The 13,718-nt window shown below is 53.5% G+C and overlaps 1 long non-coding RNA gene across 1 annotated transcript; it reads right to left on the reverse strand.

Annotated features, from left to right (window-relative positions):
- Positions 1–3,306: 3,306 nt before the first annotated feature.
- On the reverse strand, positions 3,307–11,984 carry LOC123367943. The gene is made up of 5 exons (XR_006578652.1): positions 11,937–11,984; positions 8,693–8,760; positions 6,264–6,346; positions 5,175–5,329; positions 3,307–3,577 (listed from the first exon to the last, which is right to left on the reverse strand). It is a non-coding gene; the product is annotated as an uncharacterized LOC123367943 (long non-coding RNA).
- Positions 11,985–13,718: the final 1,734 nt, after the last annotated feature.

Genomic DNA, 13,718 nt, shown 5'->3' on the forward strand with positions numbered 1-13,718 from the left:
CAAAGCCAAGTCCTCCTCCACCTCCATGGCCAATTCCTCCTTGCCCAGATGCATAATCCATTCCCATTGCCAGACTCTTGCCCGCGGTGACAATGAAGGAGCAGGAGAACTTCTGGGCTGCACAGTCGGGTGTCACGGGGACGTCTGTGGGAGCCATTGACAGTGTGTTCTGTGTGGGCCATTTTCCTTCTCTGACCCAGGGGTTCTCTGCTCCCAGAATCTCAGCCAGGGAGGCCACCCTGCAGAATATGGCCCCGCAGTTTGGTGATGGGCTGCAGGAGTCACCACGTAGCTGTGCAGCAGCCATAGCACCTGCATTGACCAGGGACCAAAACCTGCAGCCCTCACAGCCCAGGCTGCCCCCACGGATGGCAATGGGAGTGTAGCCTGGGCAACTAGCTGCTGGGCCAGGGCATATAGAGAGGACTCAGAGATGCAGCAAACCAGTGGGCAGAGAAGTGAAGGAAGTAAGGGAAAGAGGAGAGCGAGGAGATCGGGGGAGCTGCTGCAGTCAAGGGACCCCAGCCAGAAGAGAGAAGCTGGGTGGGTTAGACACACAAAGTCCTGCATCTTGGCAGGGGTTAGACTAGATGAACCTTGCCAGAGGCGGCGAGTTATATGGGCCTGTGGTGCCCAGGCTCCAGCAAATTCAGGGCCTCGAGGGGCCCGGCTCCACCAATGTTCAGGGCAGGGTTTCTCCCCCAGCCCGACCTGCCACTCCCACGTGCCACCCCCAGAGCATCCCCCGGCCCTGCCTGCCACCCCCACGTGCCTCCCCCGGCCCTGCCTGCCACCCCCACGTGCCTCCCCCAAGCGTCTCTGCCTGCCCCCTGCATCTCCACACTGTGCTCCCTCACTGGCCGCTGCCACTGCAGGCTACAGGGGAGCGGCGCTGGGGGCAGGCTGAGGCGGCTGCTGCGCCTGTGGAAGTAGGAGGCGCATGGCAGCCTCCCCGCCCCCACCAGGTGACTCCAAGTCGAATCTGAGGGGAGGGGCTTATCCCGGTTGGACCTCCTGAGCAGCAGCCTGGTGGGGCCTGGGTGAGTGTCTTGTCCCTGGGGGGAATCCTCCCCTCTGGCCCCCCACCCCAGCCCCAGGGCAGCCTTCCTGCTGCACCCCAAACTCCTCATCCCTGGCCCAGACCCACACCCTGCACCCCCTCCTGCACCCCAACGCCCTGTCCCAGCCCAGAGCCTGCACCCAACACTCAAACCCCCTCTCACACCCAGCCCCCCAAACCCCCTCCTGCACCCCAAACCCCTGTCCCATCCCAGACTCTGCACCCAGCCCCCAAGCCCCCTCCTGCACCCCAACCCCCTGTCCCAGCCCAGACCCTGCACCTAGCACCCAAACCCCCTCCTAGAGCTTGTGCCCCCTTCTGCACCCAACCCCCAACCCCCTGTCCCAGCCCAGACCCTGCACCCAGCACCCAAACTCCCTCGTTTGTACCCTTTTCTGCTCCCAAACCCCAACCCCCTGTCCCAGCCCAGACCCTGCACCTAGCACCCAAACCCCCTCCTGCACCCCAACCGCCTGTCCCAGCCCAGACCCTGCACCCAGAACCCAAACTCCCTCCTAGAGCTTGTACCCCCTTCTGCACCCAAACCCCAACCCCCTGTCCCAGCCCAGACCCTGCACCCAGAACCCAAACTCCCTCCCAGAGCCTACACCCCAAACCCCCTTCTTCACCCAAACACCCTCCCTGGACCTTGCAGTGCCTTCTAACCTGATGGGTCTATAATTCTTTGATTCTAGCATCTGTCACCTAAAAAGAAGGGCTGGCGTGTCTGGATTTCCTCCGCATCCTCTGCAGTGAAGACAGAAGCAAGGAAGTTTTTTAGCTTCGCCGCAGTGGCCTGGTCTTCCTGGAGTGCTCCTTTAGCACCGATTGCCTAGTGGCTTTGCTGACCGTTTGGCAGACTTCCTGCATCCCATGTACCCCCTCCGCAAGCAAAAACAAGGAGCGCCGCCCCCCCTCCGAGCGTCACACCGCCCAAGGCCCCGCCCCCGAGCATCACCCAAGCCCCGCCCCCCGAGCGGCGCCCCGCCCAGTCCCCACCCTGAGCATTGCCCCGCCCAAGTCCCCGCCCCTCGAGCATCATGCTGCCCAAGACCCCGCCCCCTAGCGTCACCCAAGCCCCGCCCCCTGAGCGGCACCCCGCCCAGTCCCCACCCTGAGCATTGCCCCGCCCAAGTCCCCGCCCCTCGAGCGTCATGCTGCCCAAGGCCCCGCCCCCTAGCGTCACCTAAGCCCCGCCCCCCGAGCATTGCCCCGCCCAGTCCCCACCCCGAGCATTGCCCCGCCCACGTCCCCGCCCCCGAGCATCATGCCGCCCAAGGCCCCGCCCCCGAGCATCACCCAAGCCCCGCCCCCCAAGCGGCGCCCCACCCAGTCCCCACCCTGAGCGGCGCCCCACCCACATCCCCGCCCCCTGAGCGGCACGTCGCCCAAGTCCCCACCCCAGCCGAGCACCGCCCAAGTCCCAGCCCCCCCCAACACGGCACCACACCTCCTAAGACCCGCCTCCCCCCAGCGCCGCCTGGCCAAACAAAAAAAAATAAAAACAAACCCCGAGTGCCGCCCCCTCCCAAGGTGCCGCCCCAAGCATGTGCTTGGTAGGCTGGTGCCTGGAGCCGGCCCTGATCCCATGTACTTAACAACCCTTTGCTGTTAGTTGTTGTGCCTTGGCTAGTTGCTCTTCACGTTCATTTTTGGCCTCTGCCCTATACTTTTCATTTGACTTGCCAGAGTTTACGCTTCTTTGTCTTTTCCTCACTAGGATTTGACTTGCCAATTGTGAAAGGTGCCTTTTTAATGATCTTAGAAAGGCTCTAGCGGCTGCACCAGCGCGAGCCTCTCCTAAACAAGGCCTGCCATTTTACTTGCACCTGGCAACTACTCCAGCAAGCACTGGAGCTGTTTTGCTGCAAAAACAAATTGGCCAGGTGAGACCGATGGCCTATGGTTCCAAAACTCTCAGTGAGGTGGAGGCGAGGTTTTCAGCTTGCGAACGTGAGGTATTCGCCCTGGTATGGTCCCTAACACATTGGGAATATTTAAGTGGCACAGCTCTCATTGTGGTGAGGACATGCCATACTCCAGTAAAATATGTCATCTCTGGAAGAATTAATGAGGGAAGGGTATCCTCTCCCCGGCTGGCGGGATGGACTCTAAGTCTGGTCAATCGGGATATTCGTACTGAGAAGATCCCCCCCATACGAGAATCCTTCCCTATGCTCCGATTACCACAGGAGATGAGCACGAATGTCCGTTGCCAGATCCTGATTTAGACTTAGTATCTCCATTCTTCTTAGCAACATCCTGGGAAGAAGTACAAGGAAAAGGGTTAACACTCTGGGCAGTTGATGGGAGTGCTTGTCACCACGAAGGGCATCCTGTTGCAGGGTTTGCTGCAATCCAGGAGGGGACACAGCAAGTGGTGCAGGGTACGGTGAGGCCGCCGTCAGCACAAGCTGCACAATGAATTGCGGTCCTGGCAGTATCGTCTGGGGTAGCACCTGAGGAAAACATCTGTCTGTGTTCTGCTTCTAGTTGGGTGGTTCAAGCCCTTCCCATCTGGAAGAAAAGAGTTCAAAGTAAAAGCCCATACGAAGGGGGTCGGTTCTGGCCACGCTTGACAATCAGGCCAATCAGCTAGCAAAACAAGCTGCTAGGTTAGGATCAGCATATACATGGGATAAGACCCAATTTCAGCTGCTGTAGTTAAGATGCCGTCTCCAGATGTGTCAGCAGGCCATGGCATCTTGACCCTGCAAAAACAGGATAATGATCTCCAAGCCCTTTTAACAGCAGGGAAACATCAAGGATATGTAAGGACAAAAATGGATTGATTATAGCAACATCACCAAACTGTGAATTACCTGTACTGGTTATGCCAATAACTCCACGAAAAGAACTAATAACTGTAGCTCATGGCCAGGGACACTATGCTGCGTCCAAAACTTTGGAACGGGTGTCTAAGTGGCGTGGTTGCCTAACATAAAGGAGGAAATACTGGAACAAACCTTTTCTCGATTTGGTATCCCATCAGAAATAGATTCAGACAGAGGACCACACTTTGTGGGTGAAGTCACAAAAGCGCTGTGTGCGGCCTTAAACATCAAACAGCGGTTGCACATAGCTGCTCACCCGCAAAGTCTGTTATCGTCGAGAGGCTAATAGAGCCATGAAAACTGCTCTTAGAAAAGTAATAGATGTGCAAGGAAGGGATTGGGATAGCAAACTCCCATATATCCTAGCGGCCATGCGATCTACTAGAACTGTGTGAGGGTTTTCACCGCACGAGATGCTAACTGGGAGAATTATGCACACCCCTGAACTTTAGTGGGTGGGAGGAGTTCCACCGGATGAGTACCTTCCCAGGGTGCAAATAGACTTATACATGTCACAGTTGCTAGACACCATCAGCAGTCTTCAACATCGAGTAGCTCCTCAACTAAAAGCTAATAACCAAGTCATTAGTGCTTGGTTAGGCCACATTAATGATGTAGGATGGGTGGTTGGTACAAAGGTAATGTTTAGGTATTATATAGAAAAAGGCCATGTCCTTAGTCCTCGTTGGGTGGGTCCAGTTATCATAACAAACGGAGCAAGTGCCTCTGTATATCAGGTTCAAATACCAGCAAAGAAGGGGATCAAATTAAAGTGATTCCATAGCAGCCAGGTAAAGGAATGGAAAGGAAATCAACCCATTTAACTGTGCCAATCATATTTTCTCTTCCATTCCTAGATCGACATGACCGCCATCATCCTATTCTCTATGTATATAGGTTGCACTGTATTTGTTAAGGTTTGGTTAATTGATTTGGTTGAAGGTGACCATCTGTTCTGTATAACAGGGAGTCATTATGCCACAGAGGATCCCATGGCCACCCTGGATCCTTTGGAACAAAATGACCCCATTTCTGTTTTAATGATCAAGGAAGAACCGTGCTGTGTGCTCAAGTGGGTCAAAGAAAGATCGAACAAGGCAGGTATATTTCAAGCAGTAATTTCAGAAATGTGCCTTAACTATCAGGCTGCACCTGTGGGATGCAGAGAAAAAACAGAAATGTCATGTAAGTGGGATATAGTAAAACCTCTTTTGGGAATTGTACCAAACTTAGGGTGCCCAACAGTTCTCAGATTTGCGGTTGCATTAAATTGGAAGTACCTGAGCATGTACCATGGGGTGGGTTTCTGGAAATATATCAGCTCCTTGGGTTCATGAAAGACCTAGTGCCATGTTCAGAATTAGTACTCCAGCACAGTCCTTCCTTCTCGGCTCTCAATGTACTGTTGTATCCACACCTTCTTGCGATAGTTCGTCTATGCAGGGAAATGGATGTAAAGCAGGAAGAGTCTTTTCATTGTAAAACTTTCTACTGCAGTAAGATCAAGGTTAAATTTTCCCGTAAATAGTTAGACTTGTATAGGGAGGTTTAAAATGAATGTTACAACGGCAGACTCTGGTAAATGGTCTATGGTAGGTCCGTATGGAATAAGAGTATACCAATTTGTTTTGGTTCTTCCTTCTCCTATTCCTAGTTTAACTGGTCCCGTGGTAATTAGGGAAGAAGCAAATCAAACAGTTATTACACATCCCCAGTCTGCGATAAGGAATGTTTTAATCAGCACTACCCCCTCTGTAATACTATGGTTGTATTTGGGTTCAATGCAAATTTTTCGCCATGTGACAATTTATTCATCGGGTGGGTCATAATTTGGCAAAGCCACAGGTGTCGGCAGTTACATCTTTTTAAAACAGGTGTAACACCGACAAGAGGGGGAAATGTTAATTTCAGTATACATGTTTGCCGAATTATTCTGTATAAAAGTTAAAATAAGTTCTGTAAATCAAAAGGCCATTTTGTTTTGGTAAAAGGACAAGGCGACCTCCATTGGGGGTCAGGTTCTTGTTCCTCAGTACCTAGAAAAGGCGGGAAAGTGGGAAGAGCAGGAATCTGACCTTGCCCAGCAACAGCTCCCTACAGAGACCAATGAGGGGAGGGGCCAGGGGCACTGGCTCTTGAGCTTTTGAGCTGTCAGAGGTGCAGGTGGCTGCTCTCTCTCCTGGTGCGGTACAATCTTGCCACTGGCTATGGGCCTGCAATAGCTACTTACTAATTAAGTTGGGGTTGTTTGTTTGTTGTTTTGGGAAAGCAAACTTGCATACACGGACCTGGTCCGATTAGTTAGATCAATCGTGCACTCAGGACGACGCAAAGCGGGTTAGGGTGGGAGTTAAGATAGGGATACGTACCTGTCTGTTTCATCTGTTGTCCACGGTCAGTGTTCACTACTGGCTTCTCTTTTCTGGATCCTGCACCCCTTTATCGCTGATGTCTGTAAAGATAGAACATCTTGTATTATAAGTGCCTGTGTGTTATTCCGAATCTCCAGAATCATTAATCCATTCCCCTTTCCATTCCTTCCTCTCCCCTTAGCAAATAAAGTGTTGTTGTTTTATTTTATAGCTTTGTGTGTGTGGAGTTCATTAAAGTCAGCTCTGATAGATGGCCTTAAAAGGGGGACTCAGCGGGAGATAAACTGTAAGGCTCCCCGAGATCTTCTGATCAGATCGGCCTAGAGAGATAAAAATCCTTACGCTTGTTGAACCTCATCAGATCTCTTTTGGCCCAGTCCTTCTTGAGAGTGGGAAGGGGCTGGGACAGCAGCTTAAAGCCACATCTCCCCAGGGCAGCACAGCACAGCGTGCAGCGCAGGGGGCACATTTCAGTTAGTTTCACTTTGTGCAACTTAACCCTGAGGTTCTCAGCCCTGTGAATGAGACTGTGGAATTACCCAGCCCGTGGGAAAGACTGTGAGTGTAAAATATTCCCCAGGGTTGTTCCATCCCTGGGGGACCATCTGCCTCTGGAGGCTGGGGATGGAATCAGGACCTTTCACTGCCAGGCTTCTGCTTATGACCAGGACTACGTCAGCCGTGATCAAGTCTAAACAGTGACTTCCAATGAGCCTTAGCCCACCGACTGTTGTTAACGGGCAAGGCGGAAAGGCCTCAATTTACAACAATGGCCTAATTTTGGGTACCTCAGTTTCTCCCTTTGAACTACAGGACTGCAGGGAACTTGTTCCAACTGCAGCCACAGCTGCATGTGGAGTCCTTGGGCACTGCAGGTGTCCAGCCCCTACGCATGTAAAGGCAGGATCCCATATTTGGATCTGACATCAAGAGACATTCTTGAAATCTGGCCCCAGCCCACCACTGTGCTCTGCCTCCCATGCTGCCCAGGGTGGGCCAAAGGGGCTGTAGGGAAGGGGTAAAGCCCTCCCCCACCCTGGGAAATTCCTCCCACACAGGTGCCACTTGTGCCTCCCCCCAGCAGCTGTAGGCAAAAGGAGTGCTCGGGGGGGGGAGCATGGACAGGCTGGAGCGGGAGGGGGTGGAGCAGGGATAGAGGGGTGTGACCAGGGTGAAGCTGCACCTCAGTTTTATACAGGGCCGCCGAGAGGGGGGGGCAAGAGGGGCAATTTGCCCCAGGCCCCGGGCCCCGCAGGGGCCCCTACGAGAGTTTTTCGGGGCCCCTGGAGCAGGGTCCTTCACTCGCTCCGGGAGCCCCGGAAAACTCTTGCGGGGCCGGGCCCTTGGAGCTTCTTCTGCTCCCGGTCTTCGGCGGCGGGGAATCCTTCCGCTCTGGGGTGGAAGGACCCTCTGCTGGCGAATTACTGCCGAAGCGGGACCCGCCGCCGACGTGCAGCCCGGTCTTCGGCGGTAATTCGGCAGCAGGGGGTCCCCGCCACGGGTCTCCGGGGCACTTCGGTGGCGGGTCATGAAACGGAAGGGCCCCCCGCCACAAATTACCGCCGAAGTGGGGGCCCCTGCCGCCGAAGACCCCAGGCCCCCGGAATCCTCTGGGCGGCCCTGGTTTTATACCCTGGCAAAGCCACTAACACCATTAAAATGAGTGCAGCACACTACTCAGCTGAGCTGCAACCTCTATATTAACCATGTAGTTAAAGTGCTGCAGCGTCGTACTCAGGGAACTAGCAGCATCTGCAGCAGCATCTCTGCTCAGCCCAGCTTCCCCAGCACAGCTGAATTCCCTCCTTCTCCCAGACGGCTGCTTTCCCGACTCCTGCCCCAGTCCCCTCGGGCTGCTCCCAGATCCCCTCCTGCAGTGGAATGGACACGTGGCCTGAGAGCCCTGGACACTGGATTTCTCTGTTCACCCCACACCATGGACCCTGCAGGAGCGCTAGTGCAAGCTCCCCTCACCCGCTGCCCTTGATCACTGGTTTGCAGCCCCCAGCTGGGGGAAAGCTCATTCTCCATGGACCAATGAGTCCCTGGTCTCTCTGCTGGGACTCACAGACAGGGAGAAAATCGGTGCAGGCCTTGCTGGGTGTGGTTACGGGTGACGGGGTCACCTACCCCACTAGGGCCCAGGCCGAGATCCCAGCACATTCCACGCTAGCCCCTGACCTGCCATCAGATGGACTTTCAGCTTCTGTCCCTGTGGTAGGGGGAGGCATTGGGTCATTGCCCTGGGGGAGCTGCTGGGCGAGGGAGGCGATTTACCTGCTCACAGACCCAATGGGCTAGTTTTACTTTGGTTATTATAGTTGAAAAGTCATGGAAGATGGGAGAGATTCCAGCAGACTGGAAAAGGGCAAATGTAGTTCCCATATATGAAAAAGGAAATAAGGACAAGCCAGGCAGTTACAGACCAGTCAGCTTAACTTCTGCACCAGGGAAGATAATGCAGCAAACAATTCAGGAATCCATCTGAAAACATCTAGAAGATAATAGGGAGAGAAGCAATAGCCAGCTTGGATTTATCAAGGACAAGTTGTGTCAAACCAGCCCCCGATAGCTTTCTTTGACTGGGTAACAAACCTTGCGGATGGGGGGAAGCGGCAGATATGGTTTATCTAGACTTTAGGAAGGCTTTCAATGCAGTCTCACATGACCTTCTCCTTAACAAACTAGGGAAATACAACCTAGATGGAACTACTCTAAGGTGGGTGCATAACTGGTTGGGAAACTGTTCCCAGAGAGTAGTTATCAGTGGTTCACAGTCAGGCCGGAAGGGCATAAGGAGTGGGGTCCCACCATGCTCAGCTCTGGGTCCAGTTCTGTTCAATATCTTCATTCATGATTTAGATCCTGGCATAGAGAGTACAGTTACATAGTTTCAGAGCAGCAGCCGTGTTAGTCTGTATCCACAAAAAGAACAGGAGTACTTGTGGAACCTTAGAGACTAACAAATTTATTTGAGCATTAAGCCACTGAACCATCCCACCCCCACTCCAGGGGCAGCCATGTGCTGGGGAATGAAGCAGGGCAACAATTTCCCACCTACACAAGGACAAATCGCTGCAGATAACACGGGTGGAAAATGCCCCTCACGAGAGAAGATTTTAAACTGACGTTTGAGACTCATGGGGAGAACGGGGGAAATCGGGGGAGACGGGAGAGCTGATCATTGGAGGGGAAAGGGGGGAAATCGCCCAGGATTTTATAGCCCCGTGTGAGACACTGAGCGAGAAAAGGGGCAGAACTAGAGAGAATTTGTATCGGGGGCGAGAGGCAAGTGGCACAAACAGGGACAGGATCCAATTAACCCCCCTCCCCCCTACCCCCGCCCACCACTTCTCCCCCCACTTGGGAATTTCCTGGCTGCACAGAGACAGTTCAACCCCCCCCCCGCATCCCACTGACCTTCCCCCCCCCAACTCCAGCTTCTCCCCTCCCTGCCTGACACCCCCCATCTCCCCCCACACCACAGGGGATCCCCCCCCGCCAGGCCCCAGTCTCTGCCCCCCAAATCCCAGCAGTGCCGGGGGCAGCTCCTGCTGCAGCTCCACTGGGGCTGAGGCAGCTCTGAGGCTTCTCCCGGGTTCCCCGGGGCAGAGTCACTTTCCTGCCCAGCCCCAGTGCCCCCCCCCCGGGGTCTCTCACTCCCCGGGGGCTCCGTGGGAGGCTGGACACCAGGGATGCAGGATGGCAGGAATGGGGGTGACAGGCCTCCTGTTCCTCAGTCTCACGGCGGGACCCAGGGGGTTCGTCGCTCTCCGGCTCGGGAGCACTGGGAAGACCCGACCGTGGAGGGGCCGTCGCTGGGGTGGGGCGGCCCCGCGCAGGCGCTGAGCACGTCCTTATATCACTTCTGTGGCGGGAAAAGGGCTGAGGAGATGGAACGCTGAGGGCTGGTTTTGGCGGGAAAAACCGGTTTGGACTGGTTTGAGCCTGTCCCCTGATGGTAAACAAGTCCCCTCTCAGAGATGGAGTCCAGGGGTCAATAGTTCATATGCTCCAGATTGGATCTTATTTTAAAGCCAGTGATTTACTTCGTAGACATCTTATTAACCAACTAATGGAACCTATTCAACAGTTCATACTTCTCACACCTAACAATGAGATAAAAAAAAGAACACAGACATGCCTTGTCAGTAACAGCTAATGTCCCAACTGGGACGCACGTGAGCTTGTTGCAGAGCTGCTGCTCAGGGATGGGAACCTCCTGGCACCCCAGCCTCCAAAATCACTCAGGCTGCACTTTCTGCACGACTAGGTGCTGGCTGAGGGGGGCGTGGGAATTGGTGGCCTCTGCTGCAGGTGATGGGAATCGCAGGTATTTAAAGCCATGGCCTAGAGGAGGGAAGTGCCTAACTCCAGAGTCTGCAGCTGCCTAGGGCCAGGGCTGAGGATTTAGAGCCCCTAGTGCTGCCGTTGCAAGGTTCAAGCACGCTCAGCCCTGGCATTGCCACCCCTCCTGCGGCTAGTAGCTGCAGCTGGCTAAGGCTGGCCTCTGGGAACTGGCCCCATGGCTGTAGCCAGAGAAGCTGCAGGTGGCTCTGTGACTACTGGGGCCATTAAGCTAGAGCAGCTAAAGACACTGGAGTTCACCTCAAGGAACAGAGGGCACCAGTAGGACAGGAATGTCAAGGGGAGCAGGGAAGGAGGGAGCAGGTCAGGCTGGCAGAGGGAGCTTCCAGCTGGGTGGGAGCATTTCCAAAGTGGAAAGGAAACAAGTATGGGGAGAGGTGGTGGTGACCAGGTAGCAGACTAGCATGTAGATGGGAGCAGAGGGAGAGAGGCTGGTGTCTTCAGATTCCCAAGGGCTCAGTCCTGACTTTGGGGAGATGGTGTTTGCAGGTGGCTGGTTCACATGGCAGGATGGGGGCTGGGGGGGGGGATCTGTCAGAACTGATCAGGTATCTGCTGGCTTTAGAACTCTGAGCTGAGACTAGGACCACCTGCCGTGACTGGTGACATGGGGGGTACTGGAGACATGGCTAGAGAAGGTCTGAATGAGGAAGGAGATAAATCTGTGGGGAGTTTCCTTGATCACTATGAAAGTTCTGCTCACTGTGGACACTGGTAAACCCACATGGGTGTACAGCTCAATAAGAAAACCCGGGGGCTGAGGGAGCTGTGTATGGCAAGGCGTACAGTCATGTAGGGGTGTGTGATCAAAATGAAAAATGTCTCTGAGGTTCAGTACCGGGTATCCTATGGCACCAATGGCACTGCCCCACCAGGCCCACACTCGGAGCCCACAGTGACTACATAGGGGCCTACAAATATGTTTGGTGCCGGGACCCACAAAAGGCTAATCCGGTCCTGACTGCCTGAGCACTATTTCAGCCTCACATTTTTGGGTGGACCTCCTACAGTGGGAGCTGCAGAGCCCTCCCCCGCAACACCCCCCCCCCCCTCCTGGTGTTGGGAGGGGAACAGGAGAAAGAACAAAATAAGCAAGAGAAGAAGAGAAAGGAGGGAGGAAGGGATGGAGGAAAATGTGAAACAAAAAGGACAAACCCTAATGTCCCCAGTGATTCTAAGGGACAAAATCCCAGGTGCGCAATAAAATTCTGTCTCTTTAAGCTCGTGTTTTCCATGCCTAGAATTCAACTCTCACCAGAATGATCAGACTGAACAGGTTTCAAACCTCCAGGAGGCTCTTACCTTCTAAACAGGGACGGCTGTTTTCTAGTAAAATCACTAAAAGGGAAGGAGAAAACTCGAAAGAGGTTCCTCCTGGCGCTCACGTCCATGAACCCGAATACTCTCTCAGTCCTCAGAGAGAGACCTGGAGAAGGAGAAGGAGACCTGGAGAAGGAGACTTGCTCCAGTAAAGCCACAGGGGTCTCTGAGGTTTCCCTGGCCCCTCGCCCCTGTCCTGCCTGGCTGATGTCAGCATCTCTCTGTGAGGTCACCACCTCCCCACCACCTTGGACCAATAGGCTGAGGTCCTGCAAAAGGCCTTTGTGATGTCACTGCCACACCCCTCCCTTGCTGGGTTAACGTCCTGCCCCTGGCCAGGCACTTTGCAGGTTTGAGCTACTCCCTGTGGATCACCCCACTCAAGGAGCGTTCGTTCTAGGCAGCAAGCCGGCTAGGCAGGGAAACATCAGACGCTGCTCCCAATGCTACCCTCAGATTTTCAGAAATTAGTCGACTTTATGGCAAGAGACCATTAGAGCATCTAATCTGACCCCCTGCGTATCGCAGGCCTCCTGTAGGACACAAGAGCTACTTTTGGGGCAAACACATTCCATAAAGGCATCTAGTCTTCATGAAATGACATCAGGAGATGGAGAATCCACCACTTTCCTTGGTAACTTGTTCCTGTGGTGAATCATCCTCGCTGTTGAATATTTGTGCCTTAGTTGTAATATGAATTTGTCTCTTTTCACCTTCCAGCCATTGGGTCTTCTTAGGCCTTTCTCTGCTCGATTCAAGAGCCCTTTAATACCCAATCTTTTCTCTCCATTAAGGCACTTCAACACTTCAATGAAGTCACCTTTCAATCTTCTTTTGAGAAGCTAAACAGGTTGAGCTCTTTCAATAGCTCACTAGAAGGCATTTTTCTCCAGCCCTCAGAACCGTGTCACCTCCTGTGACATTACTGACATAATCTGTAACTGTATAGATCACTGTTGCGACCACTGTTCTATATTCGCAGCCAATATTGTAGAAAGGTTGTTGTGTAAGAGGTCTATGGAGAGGTTCTGATTGGCTGATTATAATGATGCTATCTCTAGATGTGTATCATTTTTGTAGTTGATGTTATGAATATTGGCTCTATGCTGCCCGTATTTCAAACTTGTGCTCTGCTTCCAGGGAACACCCCAGCCAGACAAGTTGGTGTCAGTTCTGCCTAGCCTGCTTGATGGCCCATTACGGACCATCAGCTCTACAGTCGACCCACTGAGAGAAGGCAGATACACCTTGTGACTCAGCAAGCTATGGAAGGACCTGCCTATGGACAGAACTCTAAGGTTTTTCTATGCCATGTGCTTAGGGAAGATGTATTTTCCATGCCCTGGTTCCTCGCTGACCCAGAGAGAACAAAGGAACATGAAAACAAAAACCTTCCCCCACAGATTTGAAAGTATTTTCTTCCCTTATTGGTCCTTTTGGTCATGTGCCAACCAGGTTATCTGAGCTTTTTAACCCTTTACAGGGTATTTAATGCTACCTGTAGCTATACGTTTATGACACCCTGTAAATAGCAATCTGCAGAATGATTCTGAGAAAGGGCAGGGTGAAGGGAAGTGGCTTCAGCAGATTTACTGAGCATGCTCAATGCACCCTAAGTAGCAAATTCCTACACACAGCAGTTTCTCACACTACACCTGAGGCAGCATGAGGCAGGGGCTCCATTGCTGTCCAGATCCCACCCAAGAGCAGATCCCCAGGGGCTGCGAGACCCTCAGCTTCTGGGACCTGTGTGTGGAGTCTCTT

The sequence above is a fragment of the Mauremys mutica genome, chromosome 4, assembly GCF_020497125.1.
Source record: "Mauremys mutica isolate MM-2020 ecotype Southern chromosome 4, ASM2049712v1, whole genome shotgun sequence".
NCBI lineage: Eukaryota > Metazoa > Chordata > Testudines > Geoemydidae > Mauremys > Mauremys mutica.